Genomic DNA, 27582 nt, shown 5'->3' with positions numbered 1-27582 from the left:
GAATGAACTTATCAAAACCTTGCAACAATAGTTTCTGTTGGAAACTTGTCCCTGTCAAAACTGGTTAATCTGATGTTTACGCTATTAAGATTATACCAGTGACTGGATATAAATAAATCATTTTATGTGAAAAAGAAAAAAACGATGACAATAATTCTAGACTCTTAAATTGGCACTGGGAATATGAAAGTATTGCCCCAGAGGGCATAACTAATGACCTATGGGTGCGAACTACATTGAGACAGATTTCAGCTCATTATGAGATTGAACATTGCCATGAATGTGTCCAACAAGGGAACAGACTGAACCATGAAATAATTGCCTATCAAAATAGCTTAACTACCTGTCAGAGATATGATAAGAAGGAGGGATAGGGTATTAGATATACTCTAATCCAGCCTTTGGTCTCTAACAAGTCCATAGTCAAAAATAAAGAAAATAGGGACTTCCCTGGTGGTCCAGTGGTAAAGAATTCACCTTCCAATGCAGGTGATGCGGGTTCGATCCCTGGTCGGGGAACTAAGATCCCACATGCCGTGAGGCAACTAAGCCCACTTGCCACAGCTACTGAGCTTGTGCACCTCAACTAGAGAGCCCACATGTTGCCAACTACAGAGCCCCTGCGCCCTGGAGCCTGCATGCCATAACTAGAGAAGAGAAAACCCGCACACCACAACTAGAGAGAAGCCTGCACACACAAAGAGCCCGCGCACTAAAACAAAATATCCCGCATGCCTCAATGAAGATCCCGTGTGCCACAACTAAGACCCGATGCAGCCATAAAAAGTTAATTAATTAACTAATTAAAGTTTTAAAAATAATAAAGAAAATAGCAGTAATAAACTGAATACATTTCCACTGAAGGAAAAACTACACAATACTCTGTCGCTGACTAACAAGACATAAGACAAGATTAATACTCTCTGGTCAGGATGCTGTATTTTCTAAAATTGGAATACTATTAATACTGTTCAGCTAGACCAATTACTCAACTAAAAACAAAGTGTGTTACTTGCCATCATGAACCCAAATTATTTCTAAACATATGAACTTAGTCTTAAGTGTTGGTGTATTCATACAATGGAATACTGTTTTAAAAGAAAAAATGAAGAGGAACAAACTACTGAAACATACAACCATATCGATATATGTCAAAAAAACCTTATGCTGACTGAAAGAAGCAAGACACAAGAATACATGCTGTATGATTTCATTTATATCGATTTCAAAAACAGGCAAAACCAATCTGATAGAAATCAGAAGGTGGTTGTGTAGAACACAGGGAGAATGAATAAAAAGGGGCATAAGGGAACTTTCTCAGGTGATAGAAATGTTCTATCTCTTGCTTTTTGGTGGTAATTACACACTTACATACAACCGTTAAATCTCATCAAATGGAACACTTAAGATCTGTGTGGTTTTTGTTTATAAATTACACCTCCGTGAAATTAAAATAAATATTAAAAAATCATATTTGCTTTGTGCCACCTAAAGAACTCAATACTTACCAAGTGATTTCTTTTTACTGCAGAACATTATTGCACCTGATTTGTTTTCACCAGGCCTCAACAGCTGGCCTACATAAGAAAACAAGAAATGTATGCAACATTAGTATTTGAGAAATGCTCATTAACCGTAAATTGCCATCATTCAGCTTTCTTCCTAGTCAAATCTAGATGACTAGGAAGTCATTAACACAATCAGGAATAATAGACTCCATTTATGAGACTTAAATCTAACAAGATAAGAATAATTCTATAACTCACAGACATAGAAAACAAACTTATGTTTACCAAAGGAGAAAGGGGGAATGGATAAATTAGGAGTTTGGGATTAAAATATACACACTACTATATATAAAATATATAACCAACAAGGACCTGCTGTATAGTACAGGAATTATAGTCAATATCTTGTAATAACCTATAATGGAGAAGAATCTAAAAAAGAATATATATATATCTGAATCACTTTGCTGTACACCTGACACTAACACATCATTTTAAATCAATTATATTTCAATAAAAAAATTTTTTAAGGAAACAATTCTATACAAAAATTATCTATTTGTATTATGGTGGCTATATGGAACAATGTAAGGTAAGCACAAGTGTGACATTCAATTGGGCATTAAAATGGAGCCAAATTTTCGAATATATCCAAAACCCTGTGAATCAGAATATCTCAGAGGTGACACTCCATTACCTGCCTTTTATTCAAGTACCAAAAGTGATTCCTTCCCAAAACAGTCACCCAAGTCCAGAAAGTGCAGAGTCCCATATAGAATTAACTGAAGAAGGAACACGCCAAGACACATAGTAATCAAATAGACAAAAACTAAAGACAAAGAGAAAATATCAAAAGCAACAAAGGAAAAGCAACAAATAACATACAAGGGAATCCACATGAGATTATCAGCTGATTTTTCAGCAGAAATTCTACAGGCCAGAAGGGAGTGGCATGATACATTTAAAGTGATGAAAGGGAAAAACCTATAACCAAGAATACTCTAGGGCCTCCCTGGTGGCGCAGTGGTTGAGAATCTGCCTGCCAATGCAGGGCACACGGGTTCGAGCCTTGGTCTAGGAGGATCCCACATGCCGCGGAGCGACTAGGCCCGTGAGCCACAATTACTGAGCCTGCGCGTCTGGAGCCTGTGCTCCGCAACGGGAGAGGCCGCGATAGTGAGAGGCCCGCGCACCGCGATGAAGAGGGGCCCCGCTCGCCGCAACTGGAGAAAGTCCTGGAACAGAAACGAAGACCCAACACAGCCATAAATAAATTAAGTAAAATTAAAAAAAAAAAAAAAAAAAAGAATACTCTACCCAGCATGTCTCTCATTCAGAATTGATGGAGAAATCAAAAGCTTTACAAACAAAAGCTAGAAGGACTCAGCACCACCAAACGAGCATTACAACAAATGCTAAAGGAACTCTTTAAAAAGAAAAGAAAAGGCAACAACTAGAAACAGGAAAATTACAGAATGGTAAAGCTCACCAGTACAGGTGAACATACAGTAAGGGTAGGAAATCATCTACACACAAATATGATATCAAAACATTAATTGTGAGAGGAGGAGAGCACAAATGCAGGATATTTGAGATGCATTTGAAATTAAGAGACCAGCAACTTAAAACAATCATGTATACATATAGACTGCTATATCAAAACCACATGGTAACCACAAATGAAAAATCTATAATAGATATACACACAAAAAAGAAAAAGAATCCAAACACAACAATATAGTCATCAAATCACAAGAGAGGGGAACAAAAGAGAAAAGGAATTAAAAAAACCTACAAAAACAAATCCAAAATATTTTTTTAAATGGCAATAAGAACATACATATCAATAATTAACTTAAACGTAAACGGATTAAATGCTCAAACCAAAAGAAATAGACTGGCTGAATGAATACAAAAATAAGACCCATACGTATGTTTTCTATAAGAGACCCACTTCAGATCTAGAGACACAGACTGAAAGTGAGGGGATGGAAAAAGGTATTCCATGCAAATGGAAATCAAAAGAAAGCTGGAATAGCAATACTCATATCAGACAAAATAGACTTTAAAATAAAGACTGTTACAATAGACAAAGGACACTGCATAATGATCAAGGGCTCAATCAAAGTAGAAGATATAACAATTATAAGTATATATGCACTCAACAGAGGAACACCTCAATATATAAGGCAAATGTTAACAGACATAAAGGAGAAATCGACAGTAATACAATAATAGAGGGGGACTTTAGCACTACACTTACATCAATGGACAGATCATCCAGACAGAAAATCAATAAGGAAACACAGGCCTTGAATGACACATTAGAACACATGGACTTAATTGATATTTATAGAGTGCTCCATCCAAAAGCAGAAGAATACACCTTTTTTTCAAGTGTACATGGAACATTCTCCAGAACAGATCACATGCTGGGCCACAAAGGACGTCTTGGTAAACTTAAGAAAACTGAAATCATATCAAGCATCTTTTCTGACCACTACACTATGAGATTAGAAATCAATTACAAGAAAAAAATGCAAAAAACACAAACACATAGAGGCTAAACAATATGCTATGAAACAACTGATGGATCACTGAAGAAATCAAAGAGGAAATAAAAAGAATACCTAGAGACAAATGAAAATGAAAACACAACAATCCAAAACCTATGGGATGTGGCAAAAGCAGTTCTAAGATGGAAGTTTATAGTGATACAAGCTTACTTCAGGAAACAAGAAAAATCTCAAATAAACAACTTAACCTTACACCTAAAGCAACTAGAGAAAGAACAAAGAAAACCCAAAGTTAGCAGAAGGAAAGAAATCATAAAGATCAGAGCAGAAATAAATGACATAGAGACAAAGAAAAAAATAGCAAAGACCAATAAACTAAGAGTTGAAAAGATAAACAAAATTGATAACACTTTAGCCAGAGTCATCAAGAAAAAAAGGGAGAGGGCCCAAATCAATAAAATCAGAAATGAAAAGGAGAAATTACAACTGACACCACAGAAATTCAAAGGATCATAAGAGACTACTACAAACAACTATACACCAGTGAAAAGGACAACCTAGAAGAAATGGGCAAATTCTTAGAATGGTACAATCTCCCCAGACTGAACCAGGAAGAAATAGAAAATACGACTAGACCAATTATATGTATGGAAATTGAATCTGTGATTAAAAACTCCCAACAAACAGAAGTCATGGAACAGGTGGCTTCACAGGTGAATTCTATCAAACATTTAGAGAAGACCTAACACCTATCATTCTGAAACTATTTCAAAAAATTGCAGAGGAAGGAACACTCTCAAATTCATTCTATGTGGCCACCATCACCCTGATACCAAAACCAGACAAAGAGATACCATCAAAAAGAGAAAATTACAGGTCAATATCACTGATGAACATAGACACAAAAATCCTCAACAAATACAAGCAAACCAAATCCAATAATACATTAAAAGGATCATACACCATGATCAAGAGGGATTTATCCCAAGGATGCAAGGATTTTTTAATATCTGCAAATCAATCAGTGTGATATACCACATTGACAAATTGAAGAATAAAAACCATATGATCTAAATAGATGCAGAAAAAGCTTTTGACAAAATTCAACACCCATTTCTGATAAAAACCCTCCAGAATGTAGGCATAGAGAGAACCTACCTCAATATAATAAAGACCATATACCACAAACCTACAGCTAACATCATACTCAATGGAGAAAAAGTGAAAGCATTTCCTCTAAGATTGAGAACAAGACAAGGATGTCCACTCTCATCACTTTTATTCAACATAGTTTTGAAAGTCCTAGCCACAGCAATCAGAGAAGAGAAAGAAATAAAAAGAATACAAATTGGAAAAGAAGTAGTAAAACTGTCACTGTTTGCAGATGACATGATACCATACATAGAAAATCTTAAAGACGCTACCAGAAAACTACTAGAGCTCATCAATGAATTCGGTAAAGTTTCAGGAAAAAAAATTAATACACAGAAATCTGGTGCAATCCTATACACTAATAATGGAAGATCAGAAAGAAAAATTATGAAAACAATCCCATTTACCATCGCATCAAAAAGTATAAAATACTTGGAAATAAACCTACCTAACAGGGCAAAAGACCTGCACTCCAAAAACTATAAGATGTTGATGAAAGAAACCGAAGGAGACATAAACAGATAGAAAGATATACCATGTTCTTGAATTGGAAGAATCAATACTGTCAAAATGACCATACTACCCAAGGCAGTTTACAAACTCAATTCAATCCCTATCAAATTACCAAAGGCATTTTTCACAGAACTAGAAGCAAAAAATTTAAAATTTGTATGGAAACATGAAAGACCTCAAATAGTGAAACCAATCTTGAGAAAGAAAAACAGTTGGAGGAATCAGGCTCCCTGGCTTAAGAGTATAGTACAAACCTACAGTAATCAAGACAATATGGTACTGGCTCAAAAACAGAGATATAGATCACTGAAACAGGATAAAAAGCCCAGAAATAAACTGACTCACCTATGGTCAATTAATCTATGACAAAGGAGGCAAGAATACAATGGAGAAAGACAGTCTTCAATAAGTGGTGCTGGGAAAACTGAACAGCTTCATGTAAAAGAATGAAATTAGAGCATTCTCTAACATCATACACAAAAATAAACTCAAAATTGATTAAAGACCTAAATGTAAGGGCCAGATCCTATAAAACTCCTAGAGGAAAACATAGGCAGAACACTCTTTGACATAAATTGCATCAATATCTTTTTGGATCCCTCTCCTAGAGTAATGGAAATAAAAAATAAATAAACAAATGGGACCTAATCAAACTTGGAAGCTTTGCAAAGCAAAGGAAAGCATAGACAAAATGAAAAGACAACCCTCAGAATGAGAGAAAATATTTGCAAATGAATCAACGGACAAAGGATTAATCTCCAAAATATACAAACAGCTCATGCAGCTCAATATCACAAAAACAAACAACCTAATCCAAAAATGGGCAGAAGGCCTAAATAGACATTTCTCCAAAAAGCACATACAGATGGCCAATAGGCACATGAAAAGATGCTCAACATCATTAATTATTAGAGAAATGCGAATCAAAAATACCATGAGGTATCGTCTCACACCAGTCAGAATGGGCATCATCAAAGTCTACATATAATAAATGCTGGAGAGGGTGTGGAGAAAAAGGAACCCTCCTACACTGTTGGTGGGAACGTAAATTGGTACAGTCACTATGCAGAACAATATGGAGGTTCCTTTAAAAACTAAAAATAAAACTACCATATGATCCAGGAATCCCACTCCTGGGCATATATCCAGTGAAAACCATAATTTGAAAAGATACATGAACCCCAATGTTCACTGAAGCACTATTTACAATAGCCAGGACATGGAAGCAACCTAAATGTCCATAAACAGATGAATGGATAAAGAAGATGTGTATGTATGTATATATATATATATATATATATATATATATATATATATATATATATACACACATACACACACACACAGTGGAATATTACTCAGCCATAAAAAAGAACAAAATAATGCCATTTGCAGCAACATGGATGGACCTAGAGATTATCATATTAAGTAAAGTAAGCCAGACAGTGAAATACAAATATCATATGACATCACTTCTATATGGCACCTAAAAGAAAAAAAAGACACAAATGATCTTATTTCCAAACAGAAAGAGACTCACAGACACAGAAAACAAACTTATGGCTGCCAAATAGGAGAGAGGGTGGGGGAAGGGTTATATTAGGAGGTTGGCATTAACATATACACACTACTATGTATAAAATAGACAGCCAACAAGGACCTACTGTATAGTGTATAGTACAGGGAACTATACTCAATAGTATGTAATAATCTATAAGGGAAAAGAATCTGAAAAAGAATATATATATATATATATATATATATATATATATATATATATATACACACACACACACACACACACATCTATATATATACATACATACACACGAACACACACATGCATGAGATAGGCAAGGGAAACATAAGCAAAAAATGGAATTACATCAAACTAAAAAGCTTTGCACAGTGAAAGAAACTATCAACAAAAAGGCTACCTACTGCACTGGAGATATTTGTAAATGATATATCTGATAAAGGGTTAATATCCAAAATATACAAAGAACTCATACAACTCAACATCAAAGAAAAAAAAACCAACCCCATTAAAAAATGGTCAGAAGACCCGAAGAGACATTTTTCCAAAGAAGACATACAGATGGCAAACAGACACATGAAAAGATGCTCAACATCACTAATCAGCAGGGTAATGCAAATCAAAACTACAGTGAGGGACTTCCCTTTTGGCTCAGTGGTTAAGAATCCACCTGCCAATGCAGGGGACATGGGTTCAAGCCCTGTTCTGGGAAGATACCACATGCCACGGAGCAACTAAGCCCATGTGCTATTAAATACTGAGCCTGCGCTCTAGAGCCTGCAAGCCACAACTGCTGAGGCCACATGCTGCAGCTACTGAAGCCCACGCTCTGCAACAAGAGAAGACACCACAATGAGGAGCCTGCACACTGCAACGAAGAGTAACCCCCGCTCAGCGCAACTAGAGAAAGCCTGCGCGCAGCAACGAAGACCCAATGCAGCCAAAAATAAATAAATAAAATTTATTTTTAAAAAAAGGCATTAAGCACCCCTATGTTCATCACAGCATTATTTACAATAGCCAAGATATGGAAGCAACCTAAGTACCCATTGACAGATGAATGGATAATGAAGATGTGATGTATATATGCAATGGAATACTATTCAGCCATAAAAAAGAATGAAATCTTGCCAGTTTCGACAATACAGAAGGACCTAAAGGGTATTATGCTAAGTGAAATAAGAGAAAGACAAATACTGTATGATTTCACTTACTGGGTAAAACAAATGAACAAATATAACGCAACAGAAACAGACTCATAGGTACAGAGAACAAACAGGTAGTTGTGGGGGAGGGGGGCAGGGGGAGGGAGGATGAGTGAAATAGGGAGATTAAGAGGTATAAACTTCCAGTGACAAAATGAGTCATGAGGATGAAATGTACTGTGTGGGGAATATAGTCAATAGTAATATAATATCTCTGCATGGTGATAGATGGTAACTAGACTTATCATGGTGATCATTTTGTAATGTACAGAAATATGCAATCACTGTGCTGTGCACCAGGAACTAACATAGTGTTGTAGGTCAATTATACTTCAAAAAACAAACAACGAACTCGCAGAAAAAGAGATCAGATTTGTGGTTACCAGAGGTAAGGGGTGGGAGGAGGGGGAATTGGATAAAAGTGATTAAAATGTACAGATTTCCAGTTAGAAGATAGTAAGTACTAAGGATGTAATGTACAACATGATTAATATAATTAACACTGCTGTGTGTTATATATAAAAGTCATTAAGAGAATAAATCCTGAGTTCTCATCACAAGAAAAACAACTTTTCAAAATTTTTTTATCTATATGAAATTATGGACGTTCACTAAATTTACTGTAGTAATCATTCCATGATGTGGGTCAAATCATTATGCTGTACACCTTAAACTTATACAGTGCCGTATGTTAATTATTTCTCAATAAAACTGGAAGAAAAAAAATTATTTAGAAATAAATAAATAGGGGGCAGAAATAATGTCATTATTATCTTTTATTTTTTTCCCTACATGTCTAATTTCCTTCACATGGTAAACTCTATTAAGGATTTAGAGTGAATAAATAAAGGGCAAACAAATAACTTCAACATTTAGAACCCAAAGGACCATGGAAATGAACTCAAGCACCTTTGCAAACACATGACAGGGTAGGCAGAGGTTCTGAATTCATACTCTTTAGGTTAGAAAGAGAAATGACTTGTTTGTTCCTGCTCAAAGACATGGTGTGACAGGATGCATTAAACACCCATGAAAGAAGAAGCTGGTCAGTCATATGGAGACCAGAAAAGAGGAAGAGCAGCGCTTATGGCTTAGCAGTTACAAGAAAGGAGGATGCAGAGGAATTTCATCAACACGTACTGTTGCATTACAAATTTCTAGTGTCTAAAAGGCCTGAAACCATCAATATTTCTCCCTGTTGTGCTCCCAGATTCATGAGTTCCCTTTCACCACCTCCAGGAAAAGCAGCAGCCTACTGAGGGAATAGCCACCCTTGGGGTGCCCCTGACAAATAGGGCCAACAACACTTTGTAAAACCCACTGCTTTTCCAGGAACCAGTCACTAAAACTGATGAATCCAACAAGATGGGAGTACTACTGCCAGGTGCTGCTAGAAGCAGGGATAGGTCCTCAAATATAACCCATCAATAACTCTTCTGTTCTTGTTCCCATGCCTTCTACCAACTGCCACCAAGGCTGCCTAAAACAATCCCCCCCGCCCCCTCCTCACTGCTTCCCCTACCCCAGTCTTAGGTAGCAGATGCCTCTAGGACATGCCTGCTGACCAGTGACTGCTTTCCCCTGCATTCCTTCTAACAGGTTTCCCCGCTCCAGCCTTGGCCACCCATAGACTAGGGTCCACATTGAAGCCACAGTGATCTTTATAAAAGTTAAATGGCATCATATCACACCCCTGCTTAAAACCCTTCAATAACATCCCACTGGCCTTAGAAAAAAAGATCAAATTGCAGCATGACTCCTTGGCCCCTCTGCAACCTGGTCACTGCTGGTCTTTCTACCCTGATTTCTCATCACTCTCCTTACAGCCCCCATTCTTCCTTGCACCACACCCCCCATGTCTATACTACAGAAATAACTCAGCTTCTTTCTATTTGAGGGCCTTGACACATGCTCTTCCCTCTGCCTGTCATAATCTAACCCCATCGCCAGCCCCTTCACCTGACTAACTTGTACTCATCTTTTCAATATCAACTCATACATCACTTCCTCTAGGAGTTCTCCACTGGTCTCCCAAATCAGAGGTAAGAGCACCTCCTATGTGCTCCCATAGAATCCAGAACTTCCCATTTCAGAGCCCTTATCATTATAGAATGTATTTGCCTATTATATTGGCTGTTTTCCCATTAGTCTACAAACTCCAGTGGGGCAGAGACCCGATCTGTCTTGTCCATAGTTGTATCTTCAGTGTCTAATGCACGCCTGGCATGTGGCAGTGCTCAATAAAAATTTGCTAAATGAAAGAATGATTAATGTTCTCAGTGTCTATGAGGAATGAAGCAAGGGCTTCCAGATGCTAAAAGGCATTTCCCTTTCAGCAACTATCCCTTCCTAGACCCCAACCCCAAGTTCAAGAACATCTTAGATCTTCCCAAACTGGGAACCATCATGGCTTTCTTGGCTGCTCCCTACCTCTGGCTGGTCCCTATCGTCCTGTGCATCCCCCACCTCCAGCCTAGGAAGAACCTCAAAAAATGAGAAGTATTTGGTTGGCAATAGGAAGAGTGTTGCAGGCAAACTGAAGAGCAAAAGAAAGGAGAAGGAATTTGCAAATCTTGGGGTAGAAGGGCAAGAGGAGGCACTCTGGCTCTAAAAGAAGATGCACAAAAAGGATTTTTTGAGGAAAAGGCTTTCTGTGAGAAATAACATGGACAAAAGCCGGTTTTTTATCCATGAGGGACTATCTTTGTTCCAACAAATAGTCACAATCGATACAAAATGGCAACATGGAGAAGGATGAATGGATTCTGTGACAATGACACCTTGATCTGGTGGCCCCATCTGGCCAGAGGGTTAAGGCTCATCAGCAAGTTCTAAGCCAACTTGTTAGGGCTTGAAAACTCTCTCTGGAGACCAAGTAAACATATTCTGTTTTCATGGGCTCAGAGTCCCTCGAGCTGGTGAAAAGAAGAATGATTCTTTAAGTAGGACGGCAAAAGGGACTCTCCACCCTGACAGGTGGCAATGAGAATGCAGGCAGAAGAAAGAAATTCAATCTCTCAGGAAGTTATTAGGAGTACCAGCCACTGGCCAACGTTTTCTTTCTTTCTCCTTATTGGTTTGCTAGATTGCTTTGAGGGATTAGCACTAACAGATAGCCAAAACAAAGGATGAACTTAAATATATGTTTGTGTAATATAAAGGTAACTAAAGAGAAAATATCCATGTAAACCCTTCTGTCTCTTATTTTAGATCTTCCTGTAAGCACTTTTCACTTTAAAAGCCCCTAGACAATTAAACATAAAGCAAAACCATATCCTTCCTAAAATTACCTTTAAACCATACAATTATTTCCTTGCTTTTAATTTCTCTAATACCATCTTCCAAAGTATCTTTGAAACCTTTTATTTTTAAAATAATGAATCCATTTTTAAATTTTAGCCATTTTTATTTTTGTAGAAAATATTCTCTATTTCATATTTAATCCTGAGTGATAATATAATTACTGTTGTACGAATGAAACAATATTTCTCTAAGGTTTGTGAAAAGTGTTTCTTATTAATGATCTTATTCAAGTGTTTTTACTCTCTAACACATGTGGTTACAACAAAAACTAAGGATTCAAGTCCATGTTTCCTGCAATCCAATCTTTTCCTTTTAATAGAAGCAACCCAGGTATATTTAATGGAGGATTCATACTAATGTAGCAGATTCTAGTGTAAATTTGAGGAAGTAAAATTTAGTCCTTTTATTGTTGTACACTTATCAATTCACCAAAATACCCCAGCTGACACTCGCTCCACCTCTAAAGGATGTCAGAGTAAAGAAAAAGCCAACTTTTATTGAACTTTCAGATCAGTGAGGGTCTACAGAAATACACTGAAAAAAAAAATCAGGTGACAAAGAAGGATTTGTTAAAACGAAATCTAGCTCTAGAAGTAGGAACTTAGGATTTTGAAATTCAACATTTGCAAGTACTGAAGCAAACACTGTTTACATAAAAACATTCCTCCTTTTATGAAATCACCCCAAAGCAGAAGAAATAGAAAAAGGTAAGTTGCTGAATAGGTTTTATCTTCCCTTGCCTTCATCTTATGCAAGGGATTAAAATGGTGGTTTTCTTGTGTGAAAGTCTTAGTGGGTTTTTACAAGAAAGACAGGTCTGGGGAAAGTAGGAAGAGAGGTAAATGTAACCAAAATAATAGCTAAGTGTTTTACGTATATTAATTCATTTAAGTGAGTACTTTTTTTGGAAAAGACTGAGAGTGACGCTTGCATGAAGAATTTGGGGTTTTTTACATTTCAAGTTCAGGTTTTGAATCTTGGTCACAGAAAGTAATTCTTTGAATGGAAAAAATGGCAAAGTAAAGAGAAAACTCCAATTTGTTTAGGGAAGATAAGAAGTTGGTTTCAGATACCTTGAGATTGAGGACATAACAAGACATCCAAGTTGGAAATGCTACTTAAGCAGCTGTGAGCAGAATAGTGCATACTGGTCATATTATGATTCCTCAAGGAGGTCCCTACTTATAGTGAAAATGGGTACACCTGGCTGCAGGTGACTCAACACTTTAAGCCAAAGATTAAAATGGAGATTCTCTTTAATGATCAGAGGCCATTCAACAATCAAGTTATTATAGTTAATTCCCCCTGCTCCAATTCCACGATCACCAAGCAACCTACTGATAATAACTTGCTTTCCCCCAGAAGTCTGCCTACAGGGGAAGAATACACCAGTCATGCATGCTGAAGTGAACATTCTGGTCCTCCTGACAGTTATATTATACATTTTCAATGAATAAATTGTCATTCATCTTACTCTAGATCATCAGTCTCCTGAGCTAATATTAGTCTTCCCCAGAAAGGTAGCTCTGTTTTTGGTATGCTGTTGACTTACGGTCCAAAGTCTACAGGACATATGACCCACTCTAGCCATAACAAACTCACCAACCGGCCACCAAGGGAACAGCCTGCTGACCTGCTCAAGGGGCAGCAGGATGTGGTGGCTGCAAGCTTGTCCTTTGGAGTCAAACAACTTGACCTTGGATTACTGCTTTTTTCTACTAACATTACAGAATCCAGGGCAAGTAAGCTCTCTAAGCCTCAGAACATACCTGGACAGGTTGTTGGGGACAGTGACACATAATGAAAATGCTCGTTAGATAGTTATCTTGAAGGCAGCCCTCTGAACTTCTCCTGTCAAAATGTCTATATAAACATTAGGGTGAATTGAGGACAGTTGAGTATAACCCCTGTAAGACATTCTGCAGCAAAATAAAAGAGATAAGTGTGAATGGGTAATGAGGCTTTAAAGAGAAGATGTGCTTACAGTGGGGAGCCAGGGCTGTGGCAATAAACTAAGGGGACAGAACCAGTGGGGAGAGAGATTGAAAACATGAGGGAGAGCGACAGGAAGACAAAGGAATCAGAGGAGATTGGGAAAGAAAGGAAAGAGGTAGGGGCCAGGACAGCAGGGGAAGAGACAGGAGGAGTAGCTGAAGCCAGAGAGTAGCGCAGGCAGATTCTTGGCAGCTCTCCTTTCTTGCCCAGAGTGCTGCTCAGGGAGCCCCCCCTCGGCCTGGCTTCAACTCAGGGTCAAGGGAGGAGCTGGGGTGTCCCCGCAGGGGCATCCTCTATGTCCTCTGAGCAGTGGGTCCTCTCCAGTTCTCAGGACTCAGGGACAAGATGGGCCAAGGGGGAAAGGTCCCACACAGCTTCAAGGAGCCCAACCCCAGTCCTCAGCCCCTGTGAGGACCTCCTGTCCCCCACCCGTCTATTCTCCAGTCTCCGTTCTGTTCTGCTTGCCTCCCTCTTTCCCCAACTCTGCCTTCTCTTCCTCTTCGGAGACACTGTAACGTACAGGAGAGAATTTTAGGATAACAGATCCCAATCCTAGCTCAGTTACCTTCTATCTAGTGTTACTTTGACCAAGTCACTTACCCTTCCTAAGATTCAATCCCCGAATCTGTAAAATAGAGGTAATAATTCCTTCCTCTCAGGGCTGTTTCGAGGATAAATATACATGTAAATACAGCTCACTCCATAAGAATGTGGTTCCTCCCCCTCCTTCCTTCCTCCCCATCTGTCCTCTCTCCTCCTACTCCCTCCCCTTTTCTCAGCTTTCACTCTCTCAGTTTCCTTTCCCTGTTTCCCTGACTTTCCTTCATATTTCTCACTAAGGCACTTGCCTCTCAACCCAACCCACCAAGAGGACTGACCCACCAAGAGCGGAGGGGAGGGGAGTTGCCTGGAAGGCTTTAGGTGAACAATGGAGAATCCATCTGCTGAGTAACAGTGGGGTCTGAGGATGGGAAGTGGGATGGCAGGATTAGGGAATCAGCCCTTTCTCTCCTCCTGCTGCCCTCTACCTTCTCTGGTCCTGCCCCTGCCCCTTTCCTCCCTCTGGCCCTAGGTTCCCAGAGGCTGAAAAGCAAAGCCTCAGTGAGTCTTCCCACCTCTGGACATGGTGACCTTGCAGACATATCTGCTGGCAACCCTGCCTACCAGTCCAAGAATATTCCCCAGGAGCCCCCTGTTCCAGGTCTCTAAGGGATGAGGGGTGGGAGATGAAACACAGCTCTAAGACTCCAGGGAAGGGACATCTTGATGCAAAAGGGAAATCTCACCCTTGGGAGGTTAGACCAGTGAGAGATAAGGTAAGGAATAAGCCCAGGCCTCAGTCCTACATGTGTGCAGCTCTGAGTGTGACGTGAGGGTAGGAGGTATAGATAATGTTTTATTTATTTTTTAACTAATTTTTATTGGAGTATAGTTGCTTTACAATGTTGTGTTCGATTCTGCTGTACAGCAAAGTGAATCAGGTATAGATAATGTTTTAATCATATTGACAGCTGCAAACAGCTGTAAGCCTTACAGAGTGTAGATATTGGGCAAAAATAGAAGTAAAAAAATGTAAGCCAGTCTGTGTATGTGTTTGTCAAAGTGATGGTTAGCACAGCCAAATTTATAAACTGCTTACCAATTATATCTAATTACCATGCCTCAACAATAAATTATTCTATTTCCCATATAATGTATATCAGATTGCTTTTGTTGTAAGTTGTCATGTCGACACTGAAGTCTGTTTATATTCTGTTAGGCACGCAGCTGTTACCACAAAATTCTAAAGTGGTGGGAACACTTCTTCCCTTTCTCCTCTTGTTTATGTCCTGCTTATTTTCCAACTTGGTCTCCTAGTTTCCTTCTCTCTTTCCCTTCTCTTCCTTTCCTCGCCTGCCCTCACTGCCTCTCTTGTGCATTTTCAATGTCCTTCTCCTCATCCTGCCCTTTCTCTCCCAAACACACTTCCCCTGGCTTGGTCATCTTCCTTCCCCTTCTCACTTCCCCATTTCTCCCCCAGCCTGGAGTCAGGGGGCCAGGTTTGGTCCTGTTATCTCTCTACCTCCAGCGAGTTCCCCTCCCTTCTAAGCCCTGGTTTTCTCATCTGTAAAGAGACAATCAGGGTAACTCATGGGATCATTTAGCAAACTAAATGAGGTCATGCCTGTAAAAAAAAAAAAAAAAAAAAAAAAAAAATTAGCACAGTGCCTCCTGCTACAAAGTTAATACTTAAGAAAGGAAAGCTATTATTATTTCTATTTTTCTTAAATGTATTTTTAACTCTACATACGTAGAAAACTTATCAAATTTGAGAGCATCCTTACTGATACTCAATCATCAAACACTTATCAGATGCCTATTCTACGTCAAACCTGGGCTGGGTAGCGGGAGGAAAGGATCATTAGGCCCTACCTCTGTCCTTCAAAAGCCAAGAGTCTGGGGTAGATGAGACCAGATACATAGAAAGTTCATTAGTGCAGGATTATGACAGAAGGAGGGACTGAGAACTATGGAGACAGAGGGAAGGGAGTCACCAAGCCTGCTTTGCAGAGTCAGCTATGAGCTCACAGATGGTGATTCCAAGTCAAGTCCTTTTGAGAAGAAGAGTTTGCTCAGTAAAACAAGGGAAGTACAGGCAAAAAGAACAGCATGTGGAAAGACCAAGCGTTGTGATAGGAAGCAGTGATAGTCATGGCAACCAGATTACAAGGGGCATGGAGGAGTGTAGTGTGATATGGGGCTGGCAGGGTAGGTAAGAGATGGATTCTGAAAGAAGCCATCATTGTCATCATCATCACTCCCATTCACTTGGTACTTAGCCTCATGCTAAGCACTGACAGGTATCATCTCATTTAATCCTCGACAAAATTTTACGGGCAGGGACTATCCCTATTTGATAGATGAGGTGACACAGAGCATAGCTACGATCAAGATCCTGTGGTTGATCCTCAGGTAATGGGGAGGCAGAAGGGCTCTCTCTGCAGAATGGTACACTTAGAATCCAGGCCCCCTTTTCCACCGTCGTTGCTTCCTTGTGTCTCTCTATGCAAGCGTATGCTGTCAGGATTTTTAGGAAGGCTTTACTCTCACGACAAGGACTGGCATGGAAAGAGGTGGGGGAGCAGTGACAACAGGCAAGTGGAGCTGGATTCTGGAAATATTCCTGCAGCTGGAATTGACAGACTTTATAAGGGGTCTATATGCTGGGGTGCAAAACAAAGAGGAATCTGGGATAACTTCCACGTTTTCAGCCCAGGACAATGAGAGGATTAGAGGTGCCATTAACGAAAATGACAAATACAGCAGTGAAGGGAGAAGGTGGAAGAACAGGAGCAGGAATTGATGTGGGAGAATATTAAGTTCAGTTTGAACACACTAGGCTTGAAATGCCTCTTGATCATGGAAAAGATCCTCAGCATGAAAGAGAAAAGACAGATTTGTAGACTTGGATCATCAACATATGAGGAGACATTGAAGTCATGGGGAATGAATGATCTCATTCAGGAAGAACGAGAATGAAGAGAAGTGAGGGGAGGACAGCGGGTGAGGATGAGTCAATAAGAGGACAAGGACAGAGTCCTAGGGAACACCCAACCTCAAAAGAAGGGTTAGAGAAACATGTATTGAAACAAAACGCTGTGGCTTTCCTCCTACGCCCTCTTCTTCAGAGGATCTAGCACAGAGCCTGGCACGGGGTAGGTAGGTGCTCAACAAACCAGCATTGAGTAAAGAGAGAGGAGAAAAAGGTAGCCTCAAATTAAAGAAGGACTATATTTCCAAAAACACAATGGTCAATAATATTCATTATTGACCAATATAATATTTATATTTAACATTTAATTAGAATCTTATTTGTTAATATTTGGAAAATACGTACTATTGCTAAGAAGTCAAGTAAGACTTTAGGCATACGCTACAAATGTGGAACATTTGGAGGATACCGTTTTCTTTGACATCATTTCTCGGGAAATCCTGAAAACAAATACTAGCATCTGATTCTTGTACACGCTGTGCAAGCATCTAGGATACATACATTAAGAAATTTTACTTCAAGGACAGCAACAATTTCTGATTTGCTTTGAAACGATAGGTTAAGTCTTTTCCTACTAAATGAAAATTTCCAATTTACCATGTAGGAAAAAAATAAAATCCTCCTGAGCACAAAGAAACCCCCCAGGGCACAAAAAAATCACTTGGTCCCTCATTTTTAAAGATGCATGCATGCATGATGAAACAACATAAAAGCACACGATAGATAAATATAGGTCCAAAAATCTCTCTGAATCCACATTTTGCTGTAAAGGCAAGCAGGGACCAACACAGGCGCAAAGGTGGCCATTCTTGGACACAGGTAATCCCATACACAATACCATATTTCCTCTCCTCCTTTCTAATAAGCCTTCAGCCCCTAATTAATGTTTCTTGCCCATCTCCTTTTTCTTTGAAACAGCTAATTGTTAACCAGGGACCTGAGACTCTCTCATGTCTATCAACAAAACAGCTAGAAGAATCCATTTCTCTGTTCAGACAAATCTCAGCCCTAAAAACATACCCCTCAAGCCTCAGAGGGAGAGCTTAGTGACAAACTGTTATGTCCAAAGCATGAATTGATCGTAAAATGAACAATACCTTGAATAGGTGCATCAGATACAAACCCTCTGGGAAAAAACTCAAACCAACTGCTATCAAAGGAAGTGACAAGTACCCACAAACCAAGAAGAAATGGACATTGATGCTACTCCCATTGGCCATTTAATAGGTGATGCTAACAGAAGAAAAATTTGACCTTCAAAGGAAAAAAAGAAAATGCTCTATTTCCCAAATCCAACTAATTTCCCCCAAAATTACTTTTTAATAAGAGGAGAATAATTAATACTCTTTGCTAAATTTCAACACACAGAAAATGAAAACAGCAAAGCAAAACAGCAACCTGGAAAAGGGAAACCAAAAGCACCAAACAGTCCAGAGCTACCTCTCTTCTTGGTCTCACCAACCCTTCAATGCTCCCCAAACTCACCTCAGCCTGGACCTAAGCCTCTCGCCCAAAAGGGAGGTTTCCCAGCAGTGCAGCAAGATCAAACTGGTACCCATTTCATGACCATATCAATGAGAACAACGAGAAAAGCAAGAAAAGCGAGGCTATTCTGAAAGCTCTAGTGATTACATATAAAAGAAACTGGGTCTCTAGGGGACATTCTTGAAAACCTGAGATCAACTCCCGGAAAAACACTCTTGACCACTTACCACTACCGGAAGCTGCTAGATGGCAGATCAGAATCAGCATCTCATCAGTAAAAGAGGAAGGTGTTGCAGGAAAGCAGCTTCCCTGCCAGTGAAGAACTGAGGGAGTAAAAACGGTCCTTGGAAAAATACCAAAAGCCCAGAAGAGTTACTCCTGGAATAGTTGCCTACTGCTGCTACCAGGGCAGAACTGGTTAATCTTGGAGAAACAAAAGGAAGCTCCCTATAGGCTGTCTTCACCAGGATGGCGTCTTCTGTGGGAATCAAGAGTTCACAAGGACAGACGCAGACAACGAAAGGGGTCACCAGCTACGGCTTCTGCTTAGCAAACTTTTATCAGCCCTCGACTGAGGGAGATTAGTAAATATCTTTGGAGTTCCTACCTGTTTTTCCCAGAGATGAAGGAATTAGCAATGTCAATTTTTTAAAAATTATTACAAGGGGAGTTCAACTCTCTTATGGATGAAAGCTAAGCACACTCAAGCAACATGTAATATGCAGAGCGATGACTTCTTCTTTCCCAACATCCTTAATTTCAGCTCAGAGGAAGCAAACAATTAACCCTAAGGGTGCTGAAGAACAAACACACACGGGAAATAGATTTAAACGTGTTAGTTTAGAATCGCTTTGAGACGGTTCTGGTTTTTAAGATGGGATTAGATGAAAACAAAATATTTTGGTTCGTAGCTATTTTTAAAAGAAAGAATTATGGCTATTTTTCAATACATCTAAAGCCGTTTATGGATTTTCCAGAAGTTGCATCAGATTTGCTGTTAAGTACTGAAACCAAATATGTTTTAATCATGTCTCTCTAACCAGAGCAAGTTGATCCCCTGTGTCAATCCCACTTTCCTGAAACAATGTGGTACTGAGCCCTCAGGTTTCCACAGAGAGCCAGATCAGAGAGAACGGAGGGACTTTCCCTGCCAGGGCTCCACAGTCACAAAAAAAAGGACAGATTTCTTGACACAAGAGTGATGGCTTTCTTCCTTGCATGATAAAAAGGACCAAGAACAGCCTATATGAGGAAGAAATCATTTCTTTAAAATATTTACAATGAAAAACTTTTTTCGAATTTAAAAAGAATTAAGTATAGCCTCTATACCATTTTTTAACTTATCATATTGACAACTATTATAAGTCTGGTAATTACCTTTGCTGAAGAATATTTAAAGAAATCTACACCTTTTCTTACATTGTTAGTGGGAATAGAAGTTGATAAAATATTTTTAAAGGAAAACTAAGTAATGCCTATCAAATATAGAAATGTGTATGTTTCTATCTCTTAGGAATTTACCTTACAGATAATCCCAAACATATGCAAACATATCTGTTCATTATAGCACTGTGACAGCAAAAAACTAAGAATGGCTTAAATATAGGGGCCTGGCTAAGTAAGTCAAGGTACATTCATACAAAGGAGTACTACACAGCCATCAGGAGGGGATAGAACTGTAGTGAAGAATCTGATAGCCTGGGTTCAGATCTGGCTCCATCAGTAACTGGTCAGGTGACTCTGAGCAAGTTCCCAAACCTCTCTGGGCCTCAGTTCCTCATCTGTAAAAAGGTGATAATTATAGTACTTACCATAGAGGATTGTTGTGATTAAGACTGTGCTTGGAGCATAGTAGATGCTCAATAATTATTAGCTATTATCAATGAAAGAGGTAGGCCTCTTCAGACTGACTTGGAAAGATGTCTAAGAGGTATTGTCAAGTGAAAAGAACAAGTTGCAGAAGAGTGTGTATAGGGTAACCCCATTTGGTAAAAATATTTTAAATGTGCTTGCTGCTTACTGTTTCTTCCAATTAAAATATAAGCTTTTTGAGAGCAGGGACTTTTGTTCACTGTTGTAACGCCAGTGTCCATAATAGGCATTTAATAAATATTTGTTGACTGAATGAATGATAACTGGAAAGCCAAGCAAGAAGAAATAATTAATAACAACTACCTCCGAAGAATGGTATAGGGGTGGAGGGGCTGGTGGGCCTCTCCACCCCCATACCATTTTCATTGGTTCTTACCCTTTTGTACTGCTTAAATTTTTCACAGTCAGCTTGTATGCCAACCAATGAAAATGCAGCTCTTAGAAGATAGTGATTTTGTTTGCAGGGAACATCTTGAGATCTACGGCTGACCCCACTAGCAGCACACTGATGGGGGAGCAAGTGATGATTTTCCCCATAATCTGATAAATTAATGAGTCAGAAAGCAACTTACAAAAGAAGGAGAGCAAAGAGCTCTTTTTCTCTTCTTGGTCTTCCATTGATCTTTCCAAAGTTATTGCTATAATCTCCAAGCCAGATCCTCTGCCTTAGTCCATGGGGACCCCTTTCCATTATCTAAACATCAACTGCACATCCCTACCTTGGCATCTTTGCTCAGGCCATCCTCTCCTTTTGGGAGACCTTTCCCAATCTGTCCTTAAAGGACCACATCACATATTCCCTCCTCACCCCCAGTCTTTTCTGACCATCTTCCTAGCATCTCTGGTCCCCCTCTCGTGGGCACTGCCAGAGACCAGGTTTAGGTTTGGTACTGTCCACAGGTCCTTATCCTACAGTGTCTGCTATCTTCCCTCCCAGCTTATAGGTTGCTTAAGGTAGGACTGTAAGAACTGTGTCTTCAGTTTTGCAAGCCCCCTCACACACACACAGACACACACACACACACACACACACACACACACACACACACACACATGGCCTTACACTGTGAAGGAGAGAGTCAACATTAAGGAGCTACATGTGGTGATTTTTTCCATTTGCCCAAAAGTTTCTGACATTCTTGTCATCCTTCCTGAAATTTCAAGACTAGAGTTGGCTTTCTTTGGATTACTAAGCATAAAAAATAATTTTACAGTGTCATAGGATTATGTACTTACAATCACAGAGCATCAGATTTATTTGTCCCATCAATTTAAGTCCCAAAGCTCTTTATCCATCTCCGGAATATAAGATTACAGCAGTCACCACTATTCCTCTGCCAGGCTCCCTTGTCACCCACATTTCCCCTTGACTCTCTTCCTCATTTCATTCTGATCTGTGCTTAAAGTCACCCACTCCGAGAGGCCTGCCCTGGTCAGCCCACCCAAAACAATACACACACCCCTATCACTCCCTATCCCTTATCTTCCTTTATTTTTCTCCATAGGAAAAATACACAGGCATAATACTGTGTATTTTCTTGTTTCTTGTTCAGTTTCCCCCTCCAGAAGGTCAGCTTCAGGAGAGCAAGGACTTTGTCTTGTTCACTGATGTATATACCCAGGGCCTAGAACTGTGCTTAGTAAGTGCTTGATGAATGTTGAACAAACAAATGAGTAGTAATAATATATTTGGTAGCTCTTTGCTGCTTACTAAATATGTATGCATCCTCCTCTAGAATGTGAGCTCTTGTCTCATTCTCTGTTGTATTTTAATAGTGACCAGCAGATAGTAATTCATTCACAATTGAATTAAAGTTGAACTTTCAAGTATAATTCTCTTTATGACACTTTCCATTTCTATTAAATTTCCCTTTATATTGTGCCCTCAACTTAATTTCTCTCAGCTCACCTTGTCAGTCCCCAAAGTAGTACCAGGTGACAGGCCTAATTTAAATAGACTTCATCACAGGTGATATCTTAGAGTGAGATATCAGAACCCTTTGTAGCTACATCTTGAAGCATCAAATTCAGGGGAGGAGGAGGAGGCTAGGGGAAAGGATAGAGGCCTATAGCACATCAAAGGTGAAGAAAGCAGCTGCTCATTCTTCAGGGCATGAACATAGGATCTGCACTTGCTCTGGATAACCCAAAAGAAAAGTATATCTCTGCTCAAAGTCACAGGCAAAAATAAAGGTTTAAAAGTTCTGCTTTTTTCCTCTCCTAGGGACATAACCAAAAGAATTGATGACAGGGTTTCAAACAGATACTTGTGCACTGATGTTCATACCAGCATTATTCACAATAGCCAAAAGATAGAAACAACCCAAATGTCCATCAACAGATAAACAGATAAGCAAAATGTGGTATATACATACAATGGAATAATATTCATCCTTAAAAAGGAATGAAATTCTGATACATGCTACAACATGCATGAACCTTGAAAACATATGCTAAGTGAAATAAGCCAGATACAAAAGGACAAATATTGTATGATTCCACTTATAGGATGTACCTAGAGCAGGTCAAAAAAAAAAAAAAAAAAATAGAGGTTACCAGGGACTGGGGGAAGGAGAAAACGGGAAGTATTCTTTATTGGGTATAGAGTTTCAGATTGGGATGATGAAAAAATTCTGGAGATGGATAGCAGTGATTCTGCTATCTGAATACACAGATTCTGAATGCACTGAATGCCAGTGAACCATATACTTAAAATGGTTAAAATGGTAAATGTTATGTTATTCCCACTAGATAATATTACCTGAACAGGACTTAAACTTTAATCTTCATTAGGCAGCACGTATATTGTCAGAACACCAAAAGTTCTGTGTTTTTAAAAGGCCTTATTTTGCTTTAAAACCTTACTTTTCACAAATGTCCTACATGTCTATAATCTAGAGTTTCCAAACAGCTTTCTCAATGAACACCTCAATTTGTCCTCACAACAATCCAGTGAATTATGTTAAAGGAATTTTGAGAGCATTATATCTGAGCATTTGAGAGAAAAGTTTTTCCTAACTTATTCACCCTCTTACCTGGTCCTACAACTTCACACATATTTCATCACAAGGAGGAGATGGAAATTTTTATACTTAAGAATCTAAATCACCAACAGATGGAGAGATATACCATGTTCTTAGATTGGAAGAATCAATATTGTGAAAATGACTATACTACCCAAAGCAATCTACAGATTCAATGCAATCCCTATCAAATTACCAATGGCATCTTTTACAGAACTAGAACAAATCATCTTAAAATTTGTATGGAGACACAAAAGACCCCAAATAGCCAAAGAAGTCTTGAGGGAAAAAAACGGAGCTGGAGGAATCAGACTCCCTGACTTCAGACTATACTACAAAGCTACAGTAATCAAGACAATATGGTTCTGGCACAAAAACAGAAACATAGATCAATGGAACAAGATAGAAAGCCCAGAGATAAACCCACGCACCTATGGTCAACTAATCTATGACAAAGGAGGCAAAGATATACAGTGGAGAAAAGACAGTCTCTTCAATAAGTGGTGCTGGGAAAACTGGACAGCTACATGTAAAAGAATGAAATTAGAATACTCCCTAACACCATACACAAAAATAAACTCAAAATGTATTAAAGACCTAAATGTAAGACCGGATATTATAAAACTCTTAGAGGAAAACATAGGAAGAACACTCTTTGACATAAATCACAGCAAGATCTTTTTTGATCAACCTCCTATAGTAATGGAAATATAAACAAATGGGACCTAATGAAACTTCAAACCTTTTGCACAGCAAAGGAAACCATAAACCAGACGAAAAGACAACCCTCAGAATGGGAGAAAATATTTGCAAATGAATCAACGGACAAAGGATTAATCTCCAAAATATACAAACAGCTCATGCAGCTCAATATTAAAGAAACAAACAACCCAATCCAAAAGTGGGCAGAAGACCTAAATAGACATTTCTCCAAAGAAGACATACAAATGGCCAAGAAGCACATGAAAAGATGCTCAACATCACTAATTATTAGAGAAATGCAAATCAAAACTATAGTGAGGTATCACCTCACACAAGTTAGAATGGGCATCATCAGAAAATCTACAAACAACAAATGCTGGAGAGGGTGTGGAGAAAAGGGAACCCTCTTGCACTGTTGGTGGGAATGTAAATTGATACAGCCACTATGGAGAACAATATGGAGGTTCCTTAAAAGAAATACCGTATGCTAACACATATATATGGAATCTAAGAAAAAAAAAAAAAAAGGTCATGAAGAACCTAGGGGCAAGACGGGAAAAAAGACACAGACCTACTAGAGAATGGACTTGAGGATATGGGGAGGGGGAAGGGTAAGCTGTGACAAAGTGAGAGAGTGGCATGCACATATATACGCTATCAAACGTAAAATAGATAGCTAGTGGGAAGCAGCCGCATAGCACAGGGAGATCAGCTCGGTGCTTTGCGACCACCTAGAGGGGTGGGATAGGGAGGGTAGGAGGGAGGGAGATGCAAGAGGGAAGAGATATGGGAACATATGTATATGTATAACTGATTCACTTTGTTATAAAGCAGAAACTAACACACCACTGTAAAGCAATTATACTTCAATAAAGATGTTTAAATAAAAAAAAACTGACAATAATTAGGTTTTTATAAATATATTAAAAAAAAAAATAACTAAAAATAGAATTACCATATGATCCAGCAATCCCACTACTGAGCATATACCCAGAAAAAACCGTAATTCAAAAAGACACATGCCCCCCAATGTTCATTGTAGCACTATTTACAATAGCCAGGTCATGGAAGCAACCTAAATGCCCATCAACAGATGAATGGATAAAGAAGATGTGGTACATATATACAATGGAATATTACTCAGCCACAAAAAGGAACAAAATTGAGTCATTTGTTGAGACGTGGGTGGATCTAGAGACTGTCATACAGAGTGAAGTAAGTCAGAAAGAGAAAAACAAATATCGTATATTAATGCATGTATGTGGAACCTAGAAAAATGGTACAGATGAACCGGTTTGCAGGGCAGAAGTTGAGACACAGATGTAGAGCACAGACATATGGACACCAAGGGGGGAAAACTGCAGTGGGGTGGGGATGGTGGTGTGCTGAAATGGGCGATTGGGATTGACATGTATACACTGATGTGTATAAAATTGATGACTGATTAAAAATAAATAAATAAATAAACACAATCCGATACAAATCCATTACTAGACCAAAAAAAAAAAAAAAAAAAAAAAAAGAACCTAAATCCACACAGCTTTTCTGAACAGAATAAATAGCATATTTCTTAGAACCTGTGAATATGTCTAGCTTCACTACCAAGACAGCTAAGAAAACTAAAGAATTACTGGGTTTTTAAAATTTTTATTTATTTATTTTTGACTGCATTAAGTTTTTGTTGCTGCACACGGGCTTTCTTTAGTTGCCTCAAGCAGGGGCTACTCTTCATTGCGGTGTGCGGGCTTCTCATTGCAGTGGCTTCTCTTGGTGCGGAGCACGGGCTCTAGGCGTATGGGCTTCACTAGCTGTGGCACGTGAGCTCAGTAGTTGTGGCGCACGGGCTTAGTTGCTCTGTGGCATGTGGGATCTTCCTGGACCAGGGCTCGAACCCGTGTCCCTGCATTGGCAGGCGGATTCTTTTTTTTTTTTTAACATCTTAATTGGAGTATAATTGCTTTACATACATAGGTCCCCATATCTTCCCTCTTGCATCTCCCTCCCTCCCACCCTCCCTATCCCACCCCTCTAGGTGGTCACAAAGCATCGAGCTGATCTCCCTGTGCTGTGTGGCTGCTTCCCACTAGCTATGTATTTTACTTTTGGTAGTGTATATATGTCCATGCCACTGTCTCACTTTGTCCCAGCTTACCCTTCCCCCTCCCCGTATCCTCAAGTCCATTCTCTAGTAGGTCTGCATCTTTATTCTGGTCTTGCCCCTAGGTTCTTCTGATCTTTTTTTTTTTTTTTTTTTTTTTTTTTTTTAGATTCCATATATATGTGTTAGCATACAGTATTTGTTTTTCTCTTTCTGACTTACTTCACTCTGTATGACAGTCTCTAGGTCCATCCACCTCACTGCAAATAACAAAGTTTCATTCCTTTTTATGGCTGAGTAATATTCCATTGTATATATGTACCACATCTTCTTTATCCATTCATCTGTTGATGGACATTTAGGTTGCTTCCATGTCTTGGCTATTGTAAATAGAGCTGTAATGAACATTTTGGTACATGCCTCTTTTTGAATTATGGTTTTCTCATGGTATATGTCCAGTAGTGGGATTGCTGAGTCATACGGTACTTCTATTTTTAGGTTTTTAAGGAACCTCCATACTTTCTCCATAGTGGCTGTATCAATTTACATGCCCACCAACAGTGAAAGAGGGTTCCCTTTTCTCCACACCCTCTCCAGCATTTATTGTTTGTAGATTTTTTGATGATGGCCATTCTGTCTGGTGTGAGAGGATATCTCATTCTAGTTTTGATTTGCATTTCTCTAACAATTAATGATGTTGAGCATTCTTTCATATGTTTGCTGGCAAGCTGTATATCTGCTTTGGAGAAATGTCTATTTAGGTCTTCTGCCCATATTTGGAGTGGGTTGTTTTTTTTTTTGATACTGAGCTGCATGAGTTGCTTGTATGTTTTGGAGATTAATCCTTTGTCAGTTGCTTCATTTGCAAATATTCTCTCCCATTCTGAGGGTTGTCTTTTCGTCTTGTTTATGGTTTCCTTTGTTGTGCAAAAGCTTTTAAGTTTCATTAGGTCCCATTTGTTTATTTTTGTTTTTATTTCCATTTCTCTAGGAGGTGGGTCAAGAAGGATCTTGCTGTAATTTATGTCATAGAGTGTTCTGCCTATGTTTTCCTCTAAGAGTTTGATGGTGTCTGGCCTTACATTTAGGTCTTTAATCCATTTGGAGTTTATTTTTGTGTATGGTGTTAGGGAGTGTTCTA

General features: G+C 39.0%; 1 long non-coding RNA gene across 1 annotated transcript in view; it reads right to left on the bottom strand.

Annotated features, from left to right (window-relative positions):
• Nucleotides 1–18827, bottom strand: part of LOC132360466 (uncharacterized) — a 41993-nt gene extending 23166 nt beyond the window's left edge. Inside the window, exons 1-2 of the long non-coding RNA XR_009501109.1 lie at nt 18747–18827; nt 1509–1577 (exon numbers count right to left, since the gene is read on the bottom strand). This is a non-coding gene — a long non-coding RNA (uncharacterized LOC132360466). The remainder of the gene's footprint in view (nt 1–1508; nt 1578–18746) is intronic.
• Between the last annotated feature and the right edge of the window lie 8755 nt (nt 18828–27582).

The sequence above is a fragment of the Balaenoptera ricei genome, chromosome 2 (genome assembly GCF_028023285.1).
Source record: "Balaenoptera ricei isolate mBalRic1 chromosome 2, mBalRic1.hap2, whole genome shotgun sequence".
NCBI lineage: Eukaryota > Metazoa > Chordata > Mammalia > Artiodactyla > Balaenopteridae > Balaenoptera > Balaenoptera ricei.
The sequence above is the reverse complement of the archived record's forward strand: the minus strand, read 5'-3'. Positions and strand labels throughout refer to the sequence as shown.